Source organism: Cynocephalus volans, chromosome 1 (assembly GCF_027409185.1).
Source record: "Cynocephalus volans isolate mCynVol1 chromosome 1, mCynVol1.pri, whole genome shotgun sequence".
NCBI classification, from domain to species: Eukaryota; Metazoa; Chordata; class Mammalia; order Dermoptera; family Cynocephalidae; genus Cynocephalus; species Cynocephalus volans.
Window position 1 is genome coordinate 95,881,230 of NC_084460.1, and position 9,660 is coordinate 95,890,889.

A 9,660-nucleotide genomic window follows, 5' to 3' on the forward strand; every position below is an offset into this window, starting at 1 on the left:
AGGTATTCCTTTGTTTCATAGATCTCTAAGAAACACAGCTGGCTTCAGTGTATTGTCCTGGAAAACCCCAGATGCTCACAAGCACCAAATGTAGGCTTGTGGCATCTCTTCACAGATATAATCAGTGGCAAGACTGGTAAAAGTAAACCCAGATAGAATTTCCCTCTCCCTTGCAATGTGAAGTCACCTCCACTCTTGGATCAGGGTGGGTGGATTTGGTGAAGCACTTCGTGGTGGTTGAAGGGGAGAGGAAGCCATCCTGTTTTTTCTTCAATGATCCAAGTGAGAATATCAATGCAGTAGGTAACACAGCTCCTAGGGTTGCTCGGGGAAGCTGCAGGATGGAGCCCTCACTCCTAGTAGCCACGTCTCCTCTCATGGCATGAGTCTGCCCTGGCCCCCCCCTTCCTCTCACTTCCCCTCACTTCTTTTTCTTCTCACTTCTCAAACTCTCCTCAGGTAGCCTATGCTGAACTGAAGGGGGAAATCACTTTGTTTTGTTACAGCAAGAGCACAGGTACCTGTTTCTCTTACCCTGATCCAACTGCAAGGATTCAGCCAAGTGTTAGAGGTGGGCTCTGTTGCCACACACCAAGGCCATTGCCTTTGTTTGGCCACTGATGGGAGAAAGACGTTCCATCTGTTTTTCCTGGTGGAAGACTTGAAGGACAAAGAAGGTCGGGTGGAGTGAAAAGAGCATGGTCCTAGGAGTCTGGAAATGAGCCTGCTTGTTCAAGTGCTGCCACAGCTTCCAGGCCACTTTGAGCCACTCGACCACTTGGGGCTGTGGTTTCTGAGGGGTTAGGCTCTAAGCTTCTTACAGATATACAATTTTGTGCTTTCAAGACATGTAAAAGACCACAGCAAGGATAAGGGGGAGGTCTCCTGCTGATCGTGTCACCCTAAACGACAAAGATATTCTGAGCATTCCCATAGGTAAGTATCCTGAGCGACAAATTCTGTTCTAGTTCATTTCTCATGATTATTGCCCCGCCCAAGAGGCAGCCCTGACATTAGAACACTGCGGATCCTTTTGTTCTTATCACAGAGCACCCAACCTGACTCATCCACTGTCTTTACAGATTTTTTGTTAAGTGAAAATTCACTCAGCATTTTAATCCATGAACTTTCTGCTGCAGGGCCAGCTCTGGCAAGGAGATAAGTGCTCCAGATGCTGAGACACTGAAAGATGGCTGTTTGGAAAGTTTATTGGGTAATAAAATTAAAAAGCAACTCAAATGCCAGATGCATGAGGTAATGCTTTTTTCTGATTGTTAACCTCCACTAAGACTGTAGCTGGAATGTTAGTGGGAATGTAGGAGGAAGAAACAGATCAGAGAAGGAGCTATGGGTTTGCCACAGAAGCCACTGCTTGACTGGGAAGGCTAAATTTGAGTTTAAAGGTGGGCATTCTTATAAAGTATCTTTCATTAAGGTTTCATTATATTGATTTTTTAAAGCCATTAAAGTTTAGGGAATGAAGCAGGCCAATACGTATAACAGGAATATAAACCCAAAAGCACCAGATGGAAATGTGCCTAAAACAACAGAAAGTCAATAAAAAGTAATTTGGTTTCTTTGAAAAGGGGGAAAAATGGAAAAATATGATTTTGGGTATTGAGAGTGGCATAGACAACATATATATGTATGTCCCTCTTTAGATATATAGATACATGCAACACGTTTTAAAAATAACAATGGTATTCTTTTAATGTAAGTAGAGAGTGCCTACGTCCTCTAAACTTTCTCTTGGATTTCATGGGCATAACAATAACTCTGGACAAAGTTTACAAAGATCTGACCTGGAAACATAATGCAATAGTGAGGCAGGCAGAAGTGGTCTCATGGTTTGTGTTTTAGAAACAATAAAACAGAGGATTGGAGAGATGGATTTGCCTAGGGTCACCCAACTTGCATATTGTGTTCTGACTTCAGATTCTGTTCTCCAGTGTATTCTAGGAATAATGTCCCACTTATCAGCATTCCTTTTTTCACTTTGTTTTCACATTTCTTTTTAAAGGCCAAGGAACAATCTGCACCCAGGGTGCTGTCACTGACATTTACAGCCTTGATTCTAATGTCTCAGGAACTAACTGCAATTTGGTGAGATGTTACTCAGGTTTTCTTTATTTCAAAGAAAAAGGTTGCTATTCACCCTGTCATTATTATTAGAGTGGTTTGGTAGAAAGAGCACTAGATTGGTAATGAAAAGAGTCTACTTCTTACTCAGATTCCACAACTACCCACCCTAATTTATTTCTAACGAAAATAACTTGAAAATAAAATAACTTGAGCGAGTTATTTCTAACTCTCTGAGTCTAATTGTCTCCATCTATAAAATGAAGGGATTAAGTCAGTTGAGCTCTAAATTAAAATTGGGGAGAAAAAATTTTAAATATCATGGAAAAATAATTAGAACACATGATTAAAAATAATTAGAACACATAGAAATAGTTAAAATCAATAAAACAAACCAAGAGACTAGGAGATTGAGTAAAAAAGAATATAAGGGTACTTCAAAAAGTTCATGGGAAGATTCAAATTATTTTTCAATTCTATTTTTCCAGGAACTTTTTGAAGTACCCTTGTATGAGTGCTGATTAAAAACATGGATAAAATGTGAATAAAAAGAGGAAAAGAGTTAAAAACAAATGATCTATGAAAGTAAGTACAAAAATTTAAACATAAAAATATTCAAAGAGTGAGAAAAACAAAGTAAGACTTTAAAGTGACAAAGAAGTAGAAATCAAGACAGATACCAAAAAAAGGGAAAGGTAAAACAGTAAATAGTGAATCAAAAGAAACTAGAAGTTTTGTATTAAATAAGTAGATGTAAGAATAAGTAGATATAAGAATTTTTATCTTAATCTAAAACTAACAGACAATAAAAAGGAAAGTAAAAATAAATGTAGGTTTGAAAATCATGGTGATTCCTAACTGATGGTATTATTCATTCACTGGACATTGCCCATAGGGGCCAGGCAGATGGCTGAATCAGGGTTCTGAAACCCCCGTAGTACATGTTAGAAAGCAGGTAAGCATGAAAAAAGAAAAACAGTTCAAAGCAATGTAAGTAAAAACAGCAAAGTGTATGAAAATAAGGCAAAAATAAGAGCAATAAAGTGTGCTTTTAAGAGGGTATTTTTTATAAAGGTATTATTAACTTCAAAAAAACAAGAAGAAAATGACTTGCTTAACAAGAGCAGATAGGTGTCATTTGTCCTTAGCAAGGTCTTCTGAGCTGAGGCAACATACTGCAACACAGAATCTCCAAGCAGAAGCCCAGGTCCCTTATGGGCAGCAAAGCTCTCAGCTGCCAGGAGTGGATGTGCCCCCCAGTGTTGAAGCTCACTCAAGAGGTTTAACTGAAGATGAGGAGCTAGGTCAGTAGACCAGAAGGCCAAGTGGCTGGTCAAAGCAGCCTCTATTCTCAAAGCCCTACCTGGGACAAAAGATGGTGTATTTGTTTGTTTCAGTTGCTTATAGCAAAATACCTGGAACTGGGTACTGGGTACTTTGTAAGAAAACAAAATTTATTTCTTGTGGTTTCAGAGGCTGGGAAGTCCAAAGTCCAGGGAACACATCTGGTGAAGGCCTGGTGACAGTGACATAGGGGTCTCACATGGTAGATAGCAGAGCAGAGAGATAGTACCTCATGCACTCTACTTTTAAAGTCCTCAGAACCATGCCCCTAACCACCATTATTAATCAATTCACTATGCCGTGGTCCTACGTTAAAAACACCTCTTCAAGGCCCCACCTTTCAATTATCATAATAGGATTTCCCACCCAAAACAGTTACGGTAGGAATTTAAGCTTCAGTGAGGGTGTGTGTGGCTGGGTGGTGGTGCCGGAGGAGGTCATCCAATCTGTAGCAGATGGTGACTAAGATGCCTGTACAACATGATAAAGGAATGTGTTTGGACATGCTTTCGATGTCTGTACAAGCTGGGAGAATGCAGAACTGTTCAGAGGGGAAGAAGGTAAATATCCAGAAGGGTAATGTTTCTTCAACTATGTGACTGGGGGTTGTCTAGGACTATGGGCATCAGAATTACAGATTCCTTCCCACAGCAGGGTGGGGGTGGTCCAGAAGTTTGTCATAGTTACAGGCACTCAGGTGATTTTTACGATCAGGAAAATTTGGGTTAGTAGGAACACAGGACAGCTTCATGCTTCAAAGATGGGGTTCAGTATAGAAATTTGGGAGCTTAGTTCTAGAGGAAGCAACTAGAATGCCCAGAATTACATGCACAAAATGATCCACTCATGGGGCAGAGGGTGGGGGCAGGGGGAGCTTCCACCACCAGCACATGGGAATCATGGCTATTCCTAACTGATGGTGTTATTCATTCACTGGACATTGCCCATGGGGGGCCAGGAAGCTGGCTGAATTGGGATTCTGAAGCCCCTGTGACATGTTAGAAAGATGGGTATATGGGTCAAGAGAGTATGCTACTCTTCTATACAGTCATTATTATTTTTTTGCCTGCTCCACCAGCATTTTCTCTAGTCATACTGAACTATTTGCCATTTCTGTACCAGCACGCTCTTCCTCTGTGCCTTTGCTCAAGCTGCTCCCTCTGTCTGGAAAGCCTCTCTCTTTTCCTTTCCCATAGTCTGGTAAAGGCCACCTTGTTCTGGAAGCCCTCCATAACCCTTCAAGGCAGACGTCCTTTTCGCTTTGGTCCCACAGCAATCCCTGCCTTCCTTTATCAAATGATAGACTCCACTTTTTGTCATTGTCTCTGTGCATGTTTGTTTTCTGCCCCCTGCTTTCTCCATCTCCCCTGCAGCTTAAGGAGACTAAAGCCGATAAATAAATGGCTACTTTGCTTTCCTTCACACGGATAGCATGTGCTGGATAGTTTTAGTGGCTCATCAAAAGATCATCACTGTCTCTAATACTTTTAAAAATAATATGGCATATAAACAGGCAAGAAACCCCACCTATAACAATTTCTTTTAAGTTCTTTGACTTCTCTGACACCTGAAAGTGATAAGGGCAGCCTTATTAAAATGAACTGTACTAGTGATTATTAACACATTATCCACATTAAAACATTGCGTAAAACACAACCAAGACACAAATGGGGGTTCTTAGGGAAAATGTTTACAGTTGCATTTTCCAAAATATGGGCTAGGGACCTTAGCAGGGTTGGAGGTTGTGGAGTTATAGCAAAGGGTCAAGCAACCCATGTGTATCAGGCATTGTGTATAGACCAAATAAATGACTCATGTGTGATTGTTTTCAAATGAATGTGGCTTATAAAAGGCAATTTCATTTGAAAGTGTTACTGAACTTCTTGTTGCTTTTCAGTTTCTGAAGTAGATATGATGGGAACTCATCGTATTTTAAGATTGGGAACAATCTCTTTCTGGCTGAGAAGGTGGGTCAGGTGCAGCTAGCATCTGAATTTTTCAGCATCTTCTGTGTCACAGCATGTCCACTCTGTGATGGCACTGCAGCCTGTAGAGGTTTCTTGAATTCTTCGCAAGTTTAACTACCGCTGACCTTGCTGAAGCCAGCAACATAAGTCTAACTCATGGCTACCCGGTGAGGTGCCTGGTTTGTTGTTCCCAGTGCTGACTGATGTTGTTGGGTTTTTTCCCTCTCTATCAATGTTTTGAGATGGGCAGTATATTTCTATACTGACAAAAGGTCTGGACCTTTATAAGTACTCTAGAGCAGTCGTTACCAGTTTCTTTTTGAATTTTACTAGCCTGGAAAATTTGGAAAACAAAACTGAAGCCTTCTTCACCCAACCCAAAATCTTGTGAATACTGACAAAAATGTTGCCAACCTTAGATTGCAAAACTAGTACATTTAATAAAATGAATAGCTGTCTATTATCAGTACCAGCTCTCAAATACATCTTAACACTAAAATGAGGGAGTGCTATCTCCAAATAAGACTTGTGTTAAATAAACTTTATGGAAAACTCAATTTGTTGTCCTTTTTGGTCATTTTGCCTGGTGATATCACCTCTGGCTGGTGATAGCTTTGGCCTGCGCTGGTTGACAGACCTCCAGTTGTGAATGGCTAGTCTAGGGATGAGAAGGGATGAGACAAGGAAAGAGCGTCAGGTTGACCTGAAGGCCATGCCCCAGTGATGCCTCCTGGCTCTAAACGCCTCAATCTTTCAACTGCCATCTCTTATGAAATGAGTTTAACAGTAAAAGATGCCTGAGATCATGGAGCATGGAGGACTGAAAACTGGTCAGACCATGGTGTTGCTGATCTGTGATCTCATGACTTCATTTGGCAAATTAATGTTGAACTTTAGAAATCAAGTTGGGGCCGAGCCCGTGGCACACTCGGGAGAGTGCAGCGCTGGGAGCGTGCCGATGCTCCCGCCTCGGGTTTGAATCCTATATAGGAATGGCCGGTGCACTCACTGGCTGAGTGCCGGTCACGAAAAAGACAAAAAAAAAGAAATCAAGTTGACTGGACCAAACCCATGGCTCACTCGGGAGAGTGCGGCGCTGTGAGTGCCAAGGCTGCAGGTTCGGATCCTATATAGGGATGGCTGGTGCACTCACTGGCTGAGCATGGTGTGGACGACACCAAGCCAAGGGTTCCGATCCCCTTACCAGTCACAAAACAAAACCAAAACAAAAAAAAGAAATCAAGTTGACTGTTTTTTGGAGGGAGGTGCCTGTGTATCAAATTGTTATTGTCACAGAACATGAACTTTTTGCTTATGAAAATATAAAAACATGTATTTAAGCTGGTAAGATATGACTGAAAAGAAAACCAACACTCTAAAATATTTTTTCACATAAATTATTGAGAACTCATTTGGAAAACTTTCATTGTATACCTGAACAACTGGAGCTTGTCATACCTAGACTGTTCACAATGTCTTTATCATCCTGGGCATTTCTTAGCATCTGTTTCACATTCTGTATCTGTAACTGGAACCAATGTCCTGTATCTTTCATAAAGGACTTCAGGAATCTACAACTAAGCACCATGGAACCCCCAAATGGTTTTCATCCTGCAAAAAGCTAGGTAAGACCTTGACCTGGCTATCTAGGGTGAATTGCACAATATCCTTAATCTCAACAGATTTGTGAAAAGACACAAAAAATAGTAGAGGAACAAAAAATTCTTTCACTGTTATACTGCTTGGTATTACATCATTTCATTACCTTCATTCTTTATTTTTTAAAAAGATTTTTTTATTAAGTGAGCAGGAAAATACATGATTGAACAATTAAAACTATAAAGTGTGCCCTTTACAAGACTGAATAAAACAATAAATTCATCAGAAGGCATGTGTCAATTTCCTACAATGAAACTTCATGCAACAACATTCGGTGGAGCTGAATAAATGCAGGTGATAGAGGCTGCCCAGAGAAGCCTGAGAACTGCTGTCACTTGGAAGATTAAGACCCAGACGTCATTAGGCTTTCATGAAGTTACATTTGGCAGGAGGATACTTTCACTGTTTACTTCTTGCTTTAGGGAAAAAGAATTGTTGTTGTGGGTTTTGATGTTTAGACCAGAAAACAAAATTCAAAATCCCCCCTCCTCCACTTACTGCAATACTGATAGCTTAAAATGGATCTGTATAAATGTAAGAGTTTTGAAATGCTGCTTTTCTCAAGGTTCTATATGTCAGCTTCTCTTCCAATCCTGCAACTCGGCCTGTTAAGAGGATTCATGGAGCAAGAAAATATATCCAGGGTCATAGCCAGGTATCTTCCTTCCACAGTAGCCTTCCAGGAAAGAAAATCTATAGGGTTTTCTATTTTCTATATGAAAGTAAAGTCTATATAATGTAGACTTTGAAGATAGCTTTTTGTTTTGACATTGAATTAAAATAACCACATAGTTCTGTACATTTTTTTAAATTCCAAAACTCCGTTTTTGTATATTTTCATTCAATCTTTCATCCAACAAATACTTAATGACTACTATTTGCCAGGCATTCTTCAAAGTGCTGGAGACAGACTGGTGAACAAAGCAGATAATGGTAAGTAATATGGCAGACACTGAGTAGGGGATTGGAGGTTATTTGATATGGGTCTCTGTGGGCAAAGGAATATTTGTATAGAGATTGAAAGGAAGGAAGGAAGGAAGAAGCCCTGCAGACATGTGGGGCACGAGGTTCCCAGACTGAGTAACAGTGAAGGCAGAGCCCCTGAGATAGGCGCATGCTTTGAGGGTCTTCTGGATGAAGCAAGGAGGCGAGCGTGGCTGGAGCCAAGTGAACAAGGGAAACAGGAGATGAGGTCAGAGAAGTGGTAGCAGTGCTGGAGGTGGGGAAAGGTAGACCCGGTAAAAGGTAGACCACTGTAAGGATGTTCCATTCTGACTGAGATGGGAAGACACTGAGGGACTCTAGCAGAAAACTCTAGCAGTGGGATAACTTGGTGTGTGTTTTAAAAACATCAGTTCAGGCAGGAAGTGGCTTGGATCCAGATTGGACTGTGGTTCTATCCTGAAGCTAGGGAAAACAGGATTTTTACAAAATGGATTGGATGTTGTATGTAAAAGAGAAGAATTAAGGGTAACAACAAGATTTTCTGGTGTGGAAGAATGGAGCTGCCATTTACTGACACAGGGAGAACCATAGTGGGAATATATTGGTGGGTAGGGTGCAAATCAGTTTTGTTTTGGACATGTCAAGTTTGAGATGCCAAATTCACATCCAAATGAAGATGCCAGGTGGGAAGTCAGACATATAAATCTGGCGTTCAGGAAAGAGGTTGCGGTTGGAGATAAAAATGTGGGTGTTGTCAGTGTATAGATAGTTTTTAAAGCCCCAAGACTGGAAGAGATCACTCACAGAGGGGATGCCCAGTCCTGGGGTACTCTAGGAACCAGCAAAGAAGCCTGAGAAGGAGTGGTCAGGGAGGTGAGAGAACATGAGAAGGATGTTCCAGAGCTGAGAAGGTATTTCAAGAAATAATTATTAATATTGCTGAAGACTGTGCAGATAAGTAAAGCAGCATGAAATCAGAGACCTGACTATAGCATGTGACAGGGGGAGATCACTGGTGTCCTTAGCAAGAGCTACTATGGTGGGGATGAAAGTCTGATTTGAGTTGGTTCTGAACACTAAAGAGAGAAATTTGAGGCAGTAAATATACACAATTGCCCCTGGGGAGTTTTTCTGTGAAGGGGAACAGATAAATAAAATGGTAATTAGAGGGAGTAGTAGGGCCAAAGGGGTGTTCATAAGGCAGAAGATGTTGCAGCATTAATGTAGTGAAATTCTCCAATAGAATGGGAAAAACTGAAGATGCAGAAGAGAGAGGGAAAGATTGCTGGGGCAGTGGTCTTTATGTGGTGAGGTTGGATGGGATCCACCTAGAGCAAATGGGTAGAATTGCCCGCTATCATCTAAGGAGCCAATGTAGTAATTGGTAGTGGTAAGTTTCGCCGGACAAGATCAGGCAATCGAGAAGCCAGGATATTTGTAGGACTGTCTAAGTGAATATTGAAATCCCCAAGAATTAAGAAAGGGTGGTGTTGGAGAGAACAACAGTGAGGCAAGAGCTAAAAGGCTTGAGCAATGAGGGAGTGAGTGAAGGTAATGTAGGGACTTCATAGACTCATGGAACAGTGGTGTTAGCAGCAGGAGGGATAAGAGTCTGGAAGTGGCAATGAGAGCAAGCAGGCATCCTACTGTTCATGTTTTATTATTC